This window comes from Acomys minous (genome assembly GCF_964271855.1).
Source record: "Acomys minous genome assembly, chromosome: 3".
Classification (NCBI taxonomy): domain Eukaryota; kingdom Metazoa; phylum Chordata; class Mammalia; order Rodentia; family Muridae; genus Acomys; species Acomys minous.
This window is the reverse complement of record NC_140485.1, coordinates 63,175,264-63,191,650: the sequence shown is the minus strand read 5'-3', so window position 1 is coordinate 63,191,650 and position 16,387 is coordinate 63,175,264. Positions and strand designations below refer to the sequence as shown.

General features: G+C 44.3%; 1 long non-coding RNA gene across 3 annotated transcripts in view; it reads right to left on the bottom strand.

The window, feature by feature from the left end:
• The window catches only part of LOC311593596, a 124,726-nt gene extending 118,917 nt beyond the window's left edge, over positions 1-5,809 (bottom strand). For all 3 annotated transcript variants that reach the window (XR_014777774.1, XR_014777775.1, XR_014777776.1), the window contains exons 1-3: positions 5,659-5,809; positions 4,983-5,331; positions 4,700-4,822 (exon numbers count right to left, since the gene is read on the bottom strand). This is a non-coding gene — a long non-coding RNA (uncharacterized lncRNA). The remainder of the gene's footprint in view (positions 1-4,699; positions 4,823-4,982; positions 5,332-5,658) is intronic.
• Positions 5,810-16,387: the final 10,578 nt, after the last annotated feature.

Here is a 16,387-nt window from a genome sequence, read left to right as displayed (position 1 = left end):
ACTTCTGTATGCACATGAATGTAGGGTCATCCACTAGAAGATCATCCATCCCTGAAGAAAACTGACTCTCCTTACCCAAACGGCTCTCAGCTGCCCATCACATCTAAACCAGAGATTGGCCTTTGGAGCCCTGGTCCCACTGGTAACAGAATGGTGACTGGATTGACCTTGCGCAGGTCATGGGCAAGCAGCAACAGCAGAAACCCTGTTGTGTCCAGAAGACCTATTTTTACAGCAATCATCCCTAACTTTTTACTCTTGTTTTTAATCTTTAATTTATTTTTTAAAAATGTATTCACTTTATATCCCAATTGCAGCCCCTTCCCCTATTTCTTCCCAACCCTCCTCTCCCCTCCCCCCTATTCCCTTGCCCTAGTCCTCTGAGATGGGGAGCCCTTTGCCCCTACCAACTGACCCAAGCCTATCAAGTCTCGTCAGGACCCTGTGCATACTCTTCCTCTGTGACCTGGTAAGACACCCCACCAGGAGGAAGTGATCAAAGTGCAGGCCAACAGAGTCCATGACAGAGACGGGCCCTGCTTCCATTATTAGGGGACCCATATGGAAACTGAGGTGCCTATCAGCTACATCTGAATTGAGAGACACAATCCAAGTCAACAAAACCAGAAATGAAAATGGGGACATAACAACAGACATGGAGGAAATCCAAAGAATTATTAGGTCTTACTTCAGAACACTTAGATGCCACAAAAATTTGAAAATCTAAGTCAAATGGACAATTTTCTTGATAGATTCCACTTACCAAAGTTGAATCAAGGTCAGGTAAACAAATTAAATAGTCCTATATCCCCCAAAGAAATAGAAGTAATCATTAAAAGTCTCCCAGACAAAACAAAGCAAAAAGCCCAGGGCCAGATGGATTCAGCACAGAATTCAAAGAAGAGCTAATACCAGTACTCTTCAAACTATTCCACAAAATAGAAACAGAAGGAATACTACCAACTTCATTCTATGAGTCCACAGTCACCTTGATACTTGCCTTCTGACTTTTGACTCTTAAAATGCATTTTTATTAATTATTTGAGAATTTCACATGTGCATACAACATATTTGATTATATTCACTCCTCCCCTTTCTCTAACTCTTACCAGATCCACGCCGACCTCCCCACCTTTACCAGCCTCATGTCCTCTTTGGTTTTCAATAACCCACTGAGTCTATTTGTGTTGCCCACATACTCAGAGGTGTGAAGCCAACCTAACAGGGACCACACACTTAAAAACCAGACTCTCCTTTTCCTAGAAGCCATCAGCTGGCACTAATGGGGTTCCTGAGCCTCATGTCTGATTAGTACAATCCTCTGCCCTCCCTTCCAAGGCAGAGGAGGGCTTGTGGGAAAGATACCTAATGCTAAGGCTACCTGGAAAAGCCACATGAAAAACTTTCAGAGAGAGAGAGAGAGAAAGAAAGAGAGAGAGAGAGAGAGAGAGAGAGAGAGAGAGTGTTAAGTGAGGTTGTCCTGTATGGGAAGATACTGCTTCTCTGGACACTGGAGCTTATCAAACAAAAGGCCCTGGTGTGAGGCATTGCCCCTTCGTATGGCGTTCCACAAATATAAAGACTCTTTATCCAAGCCTAGATTCTTTTTAATATGAAATGATGATTGCCTTAGAAAGGCTGGGCAAACAAAGCTGGAAAAAAATCTCCTAAATTCAAAACTCAAATCAAGTCCCAGCCAGTCTGGAAACCAAACTGCCCACTTGATTTGCAAGCCACAGCAGGGCATCCTGCTGGCTCCCAAGCAGAATTAATTGCCGGAGCCTGGCAGGTCTCCAAGTAACCACCATCCTCCCCTTCATTACCAAAACCCTCTGCTGTCACTTCTTAATCAACACTTCCTTTGTGACTATAGACTGTATTCTGTTTGCACTTACACAGGGATTGGTGCAAATGCCACTTTTACTCAGCAATTATTTTGCTAGTGGATAGGAGTGGGATCCCACCGCTTGGAAAGATTTAGAAGTTTCAGAAGCAAAAGGAAGTGTAAATCCTCTGGGTTCTTTGGGAAACAGACTCCCAGCAATACTGGGTAGACACTGGGAACTATCCTTCAAGGTCATGACAATATGCTCAGCAAAAGCCAGCAAACAAACAACAAAACAAAGCAGCCCATAAAGTGAAATCAGCAAGTGTTCTCCAGCTTGCTTTTGTTTGTTTGTCGTTTTTTGCTAGCAGTGCCAAATAGAAGAGGTCATTAAAGAGCTGTCAATCACAAAGGGAAAATACCTTCAGCATTTATTGGGAAGTTTCTGACTAGCTTGTTTTCCTGCTTGCTGTGAGAATACATCAAGAGAAATGTTGCTTGGTTTTCCTTCAAACAGCGTTTATATGCTCTAATTTCTTTCCTTCCTTCTTTCTTTGAAAAGCCAAATAGTTCGGACGCAGTACTTACATTCCCATGAGGAGGAGGGGCAGCAGGCCCCATGTGACAGTTGGAGTGAGAATGACCCACGTAGGCTCATATGTTTCAGTGCTTGGTTCCCAGTCATGGAACTGTTTAGGAAGTTGTAGGCATGGCCTTGTTGGAGGAAGTGTGTCACTAAGGCTGAGGTTTAAACACCCATGCCTCCCTCCCTGCCCTCCCCACCTGCTGCCTGTGGATCAATATTTAAGCTCTCAGCTACTGCTCCAACACCATGCCTGCCTGTCTACAAACCACACTTCTGGCCATGTTGGTCATGGATTCACCCTCTGAAAGTGTAAGCAAGTCTCCAGTTAAATGCCTTCCTTTAGGAGTTTCCTTGATCATGGTCTGTCTTATTAGCAATAGAAAAAAAAAATAGGACACATGAAAGACAAGTACGAAATAGGAGGAGATGAGGGAGGAGGTGAATGTGACCAAAATGCAACGTATGGCCACGGCAGCACACAGAAGAAGGGGAAGCAGGCTATCCAGATGAGACCAGATATGCTGTGGTCATATGGTGGGGGAGGAGGTCCCTTTCCGTCAGAGGTCTAGGGGAGGGGAATAGGGCAGAAGAGTAAGGCAGGGAGGGAACAGGAAGATACAAGAGAGGGGATAACATTCAGGATATAATCTGAATAAATTATAATAAATTGTTAAAAAAGAAATTCTCAAAGAATTAATTAAAAATATATATATAAACTTATCCAGGGAAGGGAATTTTTGAGAAGTTTAAGGACATTGTAGGACAAGACCAAGGCATGTCTGTGGATGCCAAATGGGAGATAGGTGTGAGAAGGGCACGAGAGGGGATTCAGCTTAGTCCAAACAGCGCTTTCCATGCGTGAGGACTTGAGTTTGAGCCTGAGATCCATGTACAAGAGCTGGCTGTGGTGGTAAAGGCTGAATTCCAGTGTTGAGGAGGTAAAGACAGGCTAGTCCCTGGGGTTCACTGAGAAGCCAGACATCAGTGAAACAGAGGCCAATGAGAGATCCTGTCCTGAAGAGAAAGAAAATGTGATCCCCACCTGAGAAATGCTATCCAAGGTTGTTCTCTGGTTTCCACATGCACATACATACATACACACACACACACACACACACACACACACACACACACACACACACACTCACACACACACCTATATGCACACGTACAAAATGTGGTCATGGAAACACTACTGTAGACAAGCAAGACTCACCACTCAAGGTATTTTTTTTTTCCTATATGAAATTTGTCACAATTGTGTGATACCTGGAGAAGTCACACAGTCTAAACCTCAGCATTCAAGCCAAACTGCTAGTGGCTCAAATCTGTTGTCTTAAAATTTGTTCTGGCACAGACATCCTCTAACCTCTCTTAGAAAGAATTAAATTAAAGTAGATCTGTCTCCAAGAAGGAGTCAGCAGGTCACACTCTGTTTATCTGAAGGGACAGTCAGCTCAGCTGGTATTAACTGAGCACATATGTGGGTCGTGTTGGCACAGAGGATTTGAAAGGGACCCAGCCACCTGAACCCTGTTAATCTATTTGACTAGAGTCACCTCTAAGGCTTAAAATCCTCTAATGGTTTCCTTCTCTTTGCAGTTAGGATAAGTCCCTAGACTAGTGCCCAGCTTGGTTTCTGTTCTTTGTAGTCTCTGTCATCACCCACGCCTCCCTATAGCCATGTGGGATTTCTCTGAGCCCACAGAACATGACGTCAGGTCTATCCCAGAGACTTGTGCCTTTTCTGTTCCCATAGCTCAACAGCAAGATAACTGTATGCCTGGCTGTCAGGCCTCAGTTAAAAAAAAAAACAAAACTTCCCTTCTAGAATGTTCCCTTTCCTCTAAGCCATAGCTAAGCATCTGCAAGTTCATTTTCTCCTCTTCTCTAAAGGGAGGGCATCATTTTACTGTAGTCTTTAAGATAGTGCACAGTAACTGTTCACCAATCCACTGAAAGACCAAATGCCGAGCTCTACCAAATAGGGAGGTCAGACTGCGTAAACGACAGTGGACTCACCCAATCACTTAAGCACTCTGCCTTGTCTTTCAAACCTTCAGGATCAACGACAATGTCCTCTAACAGACCAAGAGCTCTGTGAGGTTAGGGATTCTGCCCCCACCTACTGCTCTGCAGCACTCATTACTCAGGAAAAGAATTACTGAATTGCTACAAAGGAAGGAAGGAAGAAAAAAAAAAGAAGAAGAAGAGAGGAAGAAGAGAAAGTGTGAAAGAATTTATCACTCTGTGGACAGCAACTTTGCCTGAACAACCACAAAACTTACTGTCGGGCTTGTGGCGATGAGGACTCCATTCTAGGTATTAATTCAGAGCGGCGATGCGCTGTCAAGGGTTTAAGGGAGTATGGAAGCTGGTCCTGGGGACTTCTCCACTGCGCAGTTCCTAAACTGCAGGAAGCCAGAACCGAGCAAGTGAGAGACAAGCCTTCCCAGGAGCTGGGGCCGAGATCTTTTAAATCAAGGGGCCAGATGGCTGCCAGATTAAAGGTGCATCTCTGAGGCAGGTTTGCTTTTTTTTTTTTTTTTTTTGTATTATTCTAATACTCACCTTGGCAGAAGGTGAACTACTTTTGAATTAGTCTCTCTAAGGTCCCTGTTTGTAGCCTCAGCCTCATTTGGAAGCAGGATGTCCAGCCGGCTGCTGTCTTCCTGGGGCGGGAGCTGGGTATTTCCCAGCCGCCTAAGGACAGACAGTATCTTTGCCCACGAGGGGAAAGGCACAGCTCAGAGATATTGCAGGAGTCCCATTTGCATCAGAAGTGTGGCTGTAGGAGCCGGCACCTAAACTGCCCCATTTACCCAGTGAACATCTGCTGTGTTCCCACAATGCCGCTGTTCTATCAGGATGCTTCTGGAAAATGCCCCAGAATGGCTCCCGTTTGCCCATTCAGCAAAGGCTGCATAAGGTAGAGAAAGGAACGAAGAACTCTGAGTGTCATCACTATAAGAAACGCAGTTCACAGAGAAACCCTGTCTCGAAAAACCACAAAAAAAAAAAAAAAAAAGAAAAAAGAAAAAAAAAAAAAAGAAACGCAGTTAACAGTCCATTTCGCAATGTGCCTCAAGCCTGCTCAGGTCTAGTTAGAGACGAACAAAAAAACACTGCGGCCGTGTCAAGGTCACCTCCTCTATATACCACCTCTCACCCAATCTCTCTTAGTCTTACCTACGCCTCCAAACTAGAAATGTAGGGCAGAAAATTACTAACAGCCCGGCTTGCTTACCAATCTGAAGAGGGACCATGTCGGAAGTCTGCCACAAGAAACTTTAAAATAAACAAGAGAACGCTATGATGGTGTCAAAAACCAAGAGCTAATACCAAACTGTTGCAAGGTAAAAAAAATTTCTTTGTGGCTGGGCTACACTTACAGTCTTCCTTGGTAGAAGAATAAAGAGGCTTAGGCTAGTACAAGAGGACCTTTTTATAGCCAGGAAGCAAGGGATTACCAAAGTGTAATCTTGTTGTTATTTTTATGGTCATAAGAAAGGTACATGTTATGGGGCTATGGTCATAGAGTTAACAGACTGTGAAACATTTTATGGTCAGTCAATTCTCGGGGCAGTGGAAACAATTTGCAATGTGTAATCCACAAGATTACTGAGGAAAAACAAACTAAAAAAAAAAAAAAAAACACCAAGTTGACCTCTAGCTAAGGACATGATCAAAGTCTAATGTTGTTCTACTAAAGAGAAAAATGGAGTCAGTTGTCCCTTAACACCAGTAAAGGGTAGAGATGTTGTTGAGGGAAAAGCAAATTAAGAAGCAGAGGGAGAGATAAAGCTCCCCTGGTTACCCTGCCAAGGAGGAAAGGGGCAAAGCGGCTGTGTCAGGGTTCTGGAAACTTCCCTTAGCTCGCACAGCACATCTGCACTCTGTAAGGGTTTGCAGCACAGCTTCACTCTCACTCCCTGGCTCCAGGTCTCTGTGAAGTGAGGTCACATCTTTCACAACCTCAAAGTAACTTGAGTAGGCCTTGCTCACCTTCTGGGTTCCTTACATTGGACCTGATAAATTGAAGTATGTACGTTTGTCATCTCTAATATATTAATCTATCAATTTTAATATTACCTTGTGCATTGTTGATAGATATTTCCACGTTGTTTTTAAAGCGCCACGAGACATTTAAAATGTCTCTACTACGTACGTTATAAAAGCTTCCACATTTTACCTGCCAGATAGCGCTTGGCTGACAAGTGACCCTCATTTGAGCTGTGAGTGTATTTAGCGCTATACTTCTCTGAAATAAAAGTGAACGCTGTTTGTGAAACTAAACAGTCCTGTGTGGTTTTTCCCACTTTCCCACATACCTCATCGCACCCTATAGCCTCAAAATACCTCAGTCTTCAGCTCAGATGCTACATTTGTTAGCAAAGCATCTTTACCAATCACTCGGGGTTTGTTGCTAGAACCCATAACAACTTAGAATGTTTGTTATGCCCTAATCAGTTAAGTGAAATTGCAAAACGCCATGATAGCAAAAGCAAATAAAGAAGGACCACACTGGGAGACGTGCAATTAACGGGCTCTGTTATCTAAACTTTCGTGAAAGACAAACAGTTGCATGTTGAGATATAAAAGGTGTAGCTTTTAATTAAAGTGTAGTTTTCCTTTGTGACCTGGGTCACCTCTGGTCCCAACACGTGTTGTGTCCCAAAACACCAGTCTTCCTTAGAACAGCTAGTTGATCGTTAGCCCGTTCTCCAGACATGCAAAATAATTAAATTAGGAATACAGCAATAAGCTAAACTTACCATGATATTTTGAGAACAAAAATCCATCCCCAGGGATTTATTGAATATTTAAATATTCTGGTCTTGAGATATTTCTTTATTTCTAGGCTCCTGTGAATGTCAAGGACAGACGTTCTCTGGTGCCTTTAACTGTTTGGTTTTAGGGACTGGAGACGAAATGCCAGGCTGTGTTTCCAATAGTGTTTTATAAATATGAAAATCAGAGTAAGATAGAAAAACCTCTCTGTGTATCAACCGTGCCTTCTGTGTGTGTAGAAAGCCTACAGTGAAAAGGGCTGGGGACCCCTCATCTCCAACCCAAGAAGCCCCAGTCTGTTCTTGCTCCCTCACAATGACACACCATTTCGCCCCTCAGCTGGCTTCACTTCTGCCTGATGTTGGCAACTCTCCAGTGAGTCCCCGTGGGTTAGACATTAGCATTCTGCTGGCATGTGGTGGGCTCTGTCTGTGTCAGCCTTTATCACATCCCCGTGCTCTCTTCCTTGCCCAAACCGTGCACTGTTGTCATTCAACTGTACACCCAGGGAACCCTGCAGGGCAGCCCTACAATCTGTTGGGAGGCCACGCGCCCAGAGTACCACTTAAAAGGATGTGGAGTCAGACAGAACAAGTTCAAATGCAGACTCTCTCTTATTAGCAGAGTGACCTTGGTGTAATGGCTGTGTTCTCTGATTTTATTCCTTTGTCGGTGATAAGGAAAGCCAGGATGGGACTGTGTGGGGACATTGTGGAGACTCGTGAATGAGAAGTGATGAAAGCATGAATTCTTAGCACAGTGCCCGGTGCACAGTGAACACTCTGTAACTGGAAGCTTCCCTTACTTCCAACTGACATGTCCGGTGCGAGTGTGAGTGTTATCACATAATTTCTTATCTGATATAATTTACTGTCACCATTGCATTAATCTAAAAAAGTATCTCTTCTGTCTTAGGATCTCAAACACACACACACACACACACACACACACACACACAGAGAGAGAGAGAGAGAGAGAGAGAGAGAGAGAGAGAGAGAGAGAGAGAGAGAGAGAGAAACAAAACAAAGATACTAACATGGACAGACAGACAGACAGACAGGTAGGCACGTGCGCGCGCGCACACACACACACACGCACATGCGTGTGTCACTTTTAGTTGGCCAAGATTTTCCTCACAGAAAACTCCTGAATAAATGCAAATATATTAGCCAGGAAGAATAGCACAGTAAGCCATTTTCACTCATTAGCATCCATTAGTTCATCAAATTAGCTATCCCAGTCAACAATCAGATTCCTGGTGCAAGTCAACAAATCCACGTCAAAAACTCCAGTTCACGGCATAGTGTGAAGCCCTAAAAGGAAAGCAAAGCTGACGAAGTTGACCCCTGACCCCAGCTGCAAAAGCTCACAAGTGGGCACATTGACAGATGGACACAGAAGCTGCCAGGTAGATGGCATACACAGATATGTACACCAAAAGAGACTTACAGTATGACTCTATCCATGTATGTTTTCATGATACAAAGTTCTAAAAATCAGCTCAGGGTCCTTGGGTAAGTTAACTTCTGAGTCTCAGTTTCCACACTGTAAATAACCATGAGTCAGCAGCATAACATGAACTGGGGAGAATATATTTCATCAAATCTAAAATGCATCTTTAGAATAAGTGAGACAACTGACTCTGTGGATAAAGATGCTGATTGTCAAGCCCAAGGACCTGAGTTCAAACCTTAACACCAACATGTGGTAGAAAAGAAACAATTCCTACCAGTTGTCATGTGGCCTGTTCACTCTGGAGCATGTGTGCATGCATACATGCACACTTACACAAATAAACAAACAAACAAACAAACAAACAAGCACATACATCTTTCCTAAAGCAGGCAAATGTCATAATATGTCATAAAATTCATTTCCCTAAGGCCATTTGGTCTTGTGCATTATTTGGCACTCACATTCACAAAATTGTTTCTTTGGTGACTATGAAAAGCAGCAATCTAAGAGGGACTTTCCAGTGCAACTCTCTGCTCTGTCGTTCCTTTCTGTAGAGTAACTAGAACTGCCACTCCTGTGGAAACGAATCTGTCACATGGTGAAAAGAAAGGAAGAGGTCCAATGTACCTGAAACATTACAAGCACGATGTTTTCTCTATATGTGGAGCAGAAGGAGTCGGGAGGATTCAAAGCAGATCGCAGATTCTCAATGAGCCCAGCCCCTGGAAAAGACATCCATATCTCACCCAGAAGAGGAAATAGAGCAGACAGAGGCAGTGGCTGAAGAGGGGGAGCATGGTAAGAGAGGAAGCACAAAGAGATGTGAGGGTGGGGACAGTGGGAGTGAGAGGACAAAAGGGCTGTAGAGAAAAAAAGAAGCTATACATGGGAACATCTCTTTTACAAGCTGAAGACCTAAGTCAGCTCCGAGGGGAGTGGGGGAGGGGGTGGGAGGGACTCTAGCAGAGACTCCTAGTAGCAGGGGTCATAGAGACTGAAGATGATACCCTCTAACTAGATAAGTTTCTTAATAGAAGGAGGGGATCATCAACCCACCCTCAAAAACTTTGACCCAAAATTCACCCTGCCCACAAGATGTGCAGGGATAAAGATAGAGCAGAGATTGAGAGAATGTCCATCCAATGCCTGGCCCAACCCGAGACCCAGCCCATGGGAGAGAGACAATCCCTGACACTATTAACAATACTCTACTAGGCTTGCAGACAGGAGCCTAGTAGAGTTGTCCTCTGAGGGGCCTCACCCAAAAGTACCTCAAAAAGGATGTTGAGACTCACAGCTAAACATTGGGCAATAAGTACGGAATATTGTGGAAAAGTGGAGGGAAAGATAAAAGGACCTGAAGGTTACAGGAGCATCACAAGAAGACCAACAGAGCCAACTAACCAAGGCCCAAAGAAGCTTGCTGAGACTGAAACACCAACCAAGGATCTTGCATGGACCAGACTCTGGCCCCCTACAAAGATGTAGCTGATGGGCAGCTCAGCTTCATGTGGGTCCTCTAGTGAGGGAAGCTGGGGCTGTCTCTAACTTGGACTCTCTGGCTAGCTTTTTTATTACTTCCTCCTGGTGGGACTGCCTTGCCATGCCACAGAGGAAGAAGGCAAGCTCAGTCCTGATAAGACTTGATGAGCTGAGTTCAATGGGAAGGGAGGAGAGGGAGGAAGGATGGGACTGGGAAGTTAGGAGGGGTGGGGCTTTGACCAGGATGTAAAATGAATAAATGAAGAAAAGAAAAGAAATGGGGCCTGAGTGCTAATAGCTCAACTACTTGCTAAGAGCTAGTTCTGTCCAGATTTTCAACTTGTACCTGGGATGTGTTATCCTCACTCTTAGATTTTCCTCACTCTGCTACCTGTGACATCACCTTTTTTAGGCAAAGGACAAGGTCAAACAAAGGAAGCGAACTTCGGAGTGTGTCTACCATTTCTTTGAAGATGGAAGACTCAAGTCTGGAACTTCTGCTCTGTATCCCTTTTCACACATGCTAGCCTCATGTACGAGAGAATCAAGACTTTTACTCTTGAAGAGAGAGTATTAAAAAGACAGTGGTGGCCTCTATCTCAGGGACAGAGTGGGATCAGTGATCAGACCACTTTATCTCATTATTTTTGTTGTTTGGTTTGTTTTTTGCTTTTTGAAACAAGGTCTTACTATGTTGCCTAGCTACCCTTGGATTTATAATCCTCCTGCCTCAGCTTCCTACAAGAACACACTGCCACAACCAAGCTTCATTCTTCAATCTTGTCTCTCAGCATAGTTTTAATTATGTCTTTGAAATGGCCATTCTTAATGTTTGCTTTAGAGTCACACATTCCCATGGGGACACTGCAAGAGTCCTTGGAACTTTTAAGCTGCAGCTGTTCCCTGGGGACCTTTTCCTCTTGTTTTTAATGACAGAAAATGATGGCTTATCCTCCTCTGACTGTTTTCTTTCTATGGGTACCCAAGGTTCTCAGAAATAATCAAGTACAAATAGCTCTTCAAATTCTCTAGTAGCTCCCTTGAAAGTCCTCAGGCAGCTCTTCCAAGAAATACTGAGAAACAAAGAGATGCCAGTTGTGTCCTTTAGGTCACAAAGCCATCTAGTCCCTACAGAAGGCCTTGGGATTTCTGTCGGCTCTTACAAGTTATTTAAATGATTCTAATGAATATCTGAAGAAGGGAAAGTTTCAGTTTTGTTTTTTGGCCTTTTCAGTAAACAAAGAGAGTATTCCATATGTTTGTAAGTAAGACTATTTTGTTACATTCTTAACTCCTCATACAAGGGAAGAACATACCCCCCATCAAAACATCAGTGGAAACTTTCAAAGAACATGGCTTTCATTTAATTTTGTAGATCAAGAAAAATCAGTATGTGTTTCTAACTTGAGGTATGCTGCCTGCCGTGCTGGCTTGCTCTTTGCACCTGCTGAATTATTGCTTTAAAAATGTGACTGGGGTTTAGCCTGTTTCTGTGTTTAGTTCAAGCAAATGAAGGAGAAATCAGGTAGATGGATGAGAAAGGATTTGCAGAAAGATGTACTGCGTGCAAAGACGTGCACGGCTAGGACTGTAAGAGACAGAGCACGCAGCAGCTCACAACAGCATGCGGAAAGATGAGAAGAGAAGAGGAAGAGAGAGAGAGAGGGAGGGAGAGAGGGAGGGAAGGAAGGAGGGAGGGAGGGAGGGAGGGAGGGAGAGAAGAAGAGGAGAACCACATATACACCATGCAGTAGCTAAGGGTGGAACTCTCAGGAGCACAAATCTACAGTCCCCTCATGCTGCTATGGAAAAGAGTAACAGAATAAAACTTTCAAAATAGCTTAGACTTGCCTTTAAAAAGTTAGAGAAGACAAGGGCCAGCAGGAAGACTTTCTAGTGAAGGCAGACATCCACATGAGAGAAGGAGATGACTGACTCTTGAATTTTTTCGAGTACATGTGTGCAGTGGTACATGCACACACACACACACACACACACACACACACACACACACTCACACACAAATAACAGCAACAACAACAATAGTAACAACTGTTGAAGACAAATAGAAAAAGAAAAATATGTCTATCCACATACTAGAGAGATTAAGGAAATTGTAGCCGATGTCCCCCTGAAGGCATCTGGTGATTTAATCCTGTGTGCAGAGTGCTGTGGTGGCAATTGCTCATCCATATACCTTCGCAGATCATGATACCCGAGAGGGGCAACAGGGTCAGGAGCCTGGTGGTCACGGGAGTGTCATATAAAACTGCATCCATGCATCCCCAGACAGCATTCAAAGCCTATTTACACTACAAATATGTGATCCTTAAAAAAAAAAAACAACCTGACATTAAGGCTTATATGGGTACTTGGTATTTTGATTGATTCAACCCCAAACCAGAATAATGCAGAAGCAGGAATGGAAGTTTCCAGGTCATAGCCAGCCATGAGCCAGTCACTAGCAGTAGAAAATAGTTCACCCTCTGAAAAGAGACTTTAGCTCCAAGAAAGATGACCCTCTGATTCCATAGAAGGTGAGCGGTTGTTTAAAGAATTCTTCATTTTGCCTGGAGAGAGAGCTCAGTTAGCACATGCCCTCACCCAAGCATGAGGCTCTGGGTTCAGGTCCCTGGCCTTCTGTGAATGCTGTGTAGCAGCATCTGTAATTCTAGTCCAGGGGAGGTGGAGACAGATGCCTGAGCTCTGGAGCCACACTGGAGCCCAGTGCACTGGCTGCTCACCTAGCAGAATGGATAACTCCAAGTTCATTAACAGCCCTTGTCTCAAAAGCTGATGTGGAGAGCAGCTGAGGAAGGCAGCCTCCACAGACAGGAGTATACATGTTCACACAGAGTACACATGTACACATATGAGCACACTTGTGCATATGCACCAGCACATACACACGCCCACATGAACACATTCACGTGTGTGCCTGTGTAAGCGTGAGCACACACACACACACATCTAGTTCATGGCTTCTAAAGATTTTTACAAGACTGTATTATATGTAACTAGGAGCAGCTGTTACAAAGCATGTGATCTAGGGAAATCAAATGTGGGGAAACTTCAGGTTTTTCTTTTCTTTTTGTTAATGTTGGGTATATGCTGATATAAGAAAGTCATCTATCAGTGAAGTTCCATGGTTGTAAATAACAAACCACCACCAGCTGAGTTAGCAAGAGAAGAGTCTGTTAAAGACAAGCGAGAAACTCGGTGAGCCCCCAAGATGATTGCTGGCATCCAGACTCAGTGATAGACCGACCGAGTCCCAGAGCTGAAACCATGTGTATTATTTTAATGTTGCTCTGACAAAACCCCTGAGAGAAACAACTTGGGAGGGGGAGGGCTTATTTATGCTCACAGGTTTAAGTGACACAGTCACTTAAAAAAGGAGTGGTAACAGGAAGATGAGGTGGCTGGGCATGTGTCCTTAATCAGAAAACAGATGAATATGGGTGATCAGGTCACGTTCCTCTTTTTTCTGTCTTATTCATTGCAGGATTCCTACCCCCTGGGGGTGGTGCTGCCAGTGTTCACAGCAGGTGAACCTAGAAACATCCTTATGACACACCTAGAAGTGTGTCTCCTAGGTGATTCCAAACCCAGTCAGGCTGACAAAAAGAGGCCATCACCAAAAACTCCCCTCTTGTCTTCCCCATGCCCAAACACGTTCCTTTCAAACTACAATAGCACGCCCATTCCGTGTTTGCCTACGAATAGTAAGGCCAAAGAAGAGCTGTCCAACAGCTGGGAGATGGGCCCCACAGGACCACCCCGACTCAAAAACATCTCATGGCCCTAAAACAGCCATGTTGCTCCAACAGCTGGCGACTTCAGTACTATTATCAGGTCCCTTCACCAGGAACCCTCTCAGAGGCTTCTAAGCACCCCACATCTTCCCGTACCAAAGCTTCTGTGTGAGTCAGCTTGGAGGGAGGGAGGGCAAAGGGGGGTCTCAGCTCTGCCATCCAGCTGTGAAAGTGACTACAGGAGCCAAGTTCGGACAATCAATTGAATAAAGAAGGGGGTTGAGCATTTAAATTGAACCACCGAAGAGCATCCTTTCCGGCAGGAACCAAAAGATATCTAAAGATTAACAGTTTTCTCTCCGGTCAACTATTTGGTGAAATATTTTCATCTTTAAACTTTTCTGCAATTTCTAAATTGTCTATAATGAATATTTATTATAATTAGGTGGCTGGGCTTTTTTTTTTAAGGTGATTAAAAAAACACTTCAAACATCTCTTATAAACTAATGGTGATTATTCTCACTAATTTGGTGCTTTATGTCCTTTTGCTGGTAATGAAACATTGTTTCTTGGTTTTATTTTTCATCAGGACGCTGGAATATTTTTCTAGCTCATAAATTCATTCAAATGTGCCAATGCAAATCCCCCAAGAAGAGGCTTGCAGAGTGAGGCACCACATATTAGAAAATATTTCTCTTTTCCTTCAGACAAGTTCCCTAAGAGGAAATGACTGAAAGGACTTCCGTGCAGTAGTGGCACTTGGTACAGTGAGGGGCGGGGCTGGCACGCAGAGGGAGCTTCCATTACCATCTCCCCAGTTCATGCACCTGAGTGGAAGGCACCATCAGCATAAAATGTGGCCTGCAGTCCACATAAATCAAGTGAGCGAGTGCAGACCCAGGAGACACTGTACTTACTCTGCTGTAGTGCACTTCACACCCCCACCCCCACCTTGTTATGGGTTTGTTTATACCGCCATGGGTATTTATTCCTTGTGTAGAGCAATATGTTATCCTATCTTTAAGAAGGCAGAAGTGTTAGCTCAACCACGAAGGAGACCCATTTGCATTTCATTGTAAAAGACACTCATCTGCAAGAAAAAGGAAAACCAGGTCCTTTGCAACTCTGCACCCTTCAGTGGCAATGGACAGATTTCTGAGTGAGTAGAGAAGCTGGCCTGGTGCTGGGGAGGTGGACAGTGAGAGCCCAGGATGAGGGCAGTTCCGTTTATCATGGTTAGTCTCACAGTAGAGCCTCATCCTTATGTTCTGCCCTTGTCCTGTTTGTTTTCATTTGCAGAAACACAGAAGCAGCCCTACACCTATATTAATTATCAGTAACCAGCAGGTGTAATGCATAACGTCAGCTCATCTGCCTTTGCTTAGAAAGCTCTTGTATCACGAAAGTATTTCTGAGCAGTGGCTACTGGTGATGCTTAGCACCAGCAGGCAACCCTGTGTAGGTAGGTTGTCCCATCTGCTCTTAGCCCACTGACTGGCACACCCTGGAAGACAGGGTCCTGCTTGAAACACAAGTATGGATGCAGACCCTGACTCCATGCTTCATGATTATCCATGGCTTAGTCTGGAGGGAGTTGCTGTAGTCCTCTGGAGCTCACGTACCCAATAACAAACTGGAAACAGCATAAAAACCCAACTCAAATGGCTGTCACTAGGGTTTCACTTTTAAGTACATAATGTGAACAGCATATAAGCAATGTGGATGCACATGGGTGTGGCAATACTGTACGTCTTTGAAGGCATTTTTTTATGAAATGAGTTGTTATACTTGATAGAAAACATTTCCTCCAAATACTGTGCACTTTCTTCTGCAAAACTCAGTTTCCCACGTCTTGTCCAAACATAACTCTTGATAAACTCTTTGGACAAAAATTCCAACATCTCTTCAGAAGAGAGACCTAGTTGGACTTTCCCCCGAAGGGCCATCGTCTCGTTCTCTGAGCACAGAAGTGATGGTGTGCTCACAGATGATACAGAGCAGAGACGTGACTGCTTCAGACTGAGAAAAAGAACTAGGGAAGGAGATTCAGGGCTTCCATCTCTTCGGGCAGACAGCGTGTTGAGCAAGCACAGTTTCTCGGTGTCTCCTTGAGGTTTACGTTTCCACTGAGTAGACACGGGGTACTAGAGAGGAGAGGAAAGTGCCCCACTGCGGTGGCCTCGGGCTGCCTTCTTCCCATGCTTCATCTTGAGACCATCTTCCAGTCTGTCCCTTGTGCATGGAAAGCCCACGGCCTCTCTAACATGAGTTTCCAGCTACCTGGCAAGCTTACTTCAAATGCAGATCCCTGGGCCTCACTGCTAAGAATATATTCAGGATACATTAGTTTGACCCCTGGACATGATCCAACTGATGGGTGACAACTAGAAAGTGCTGGCTTAGGGTCACACAGCTCTCGAGGACATGCAGGACTTAGTGCAGCCTAACTCGTCTCACACATCTGACAACCCAAAGTGATGAGCCCTTGCTGAA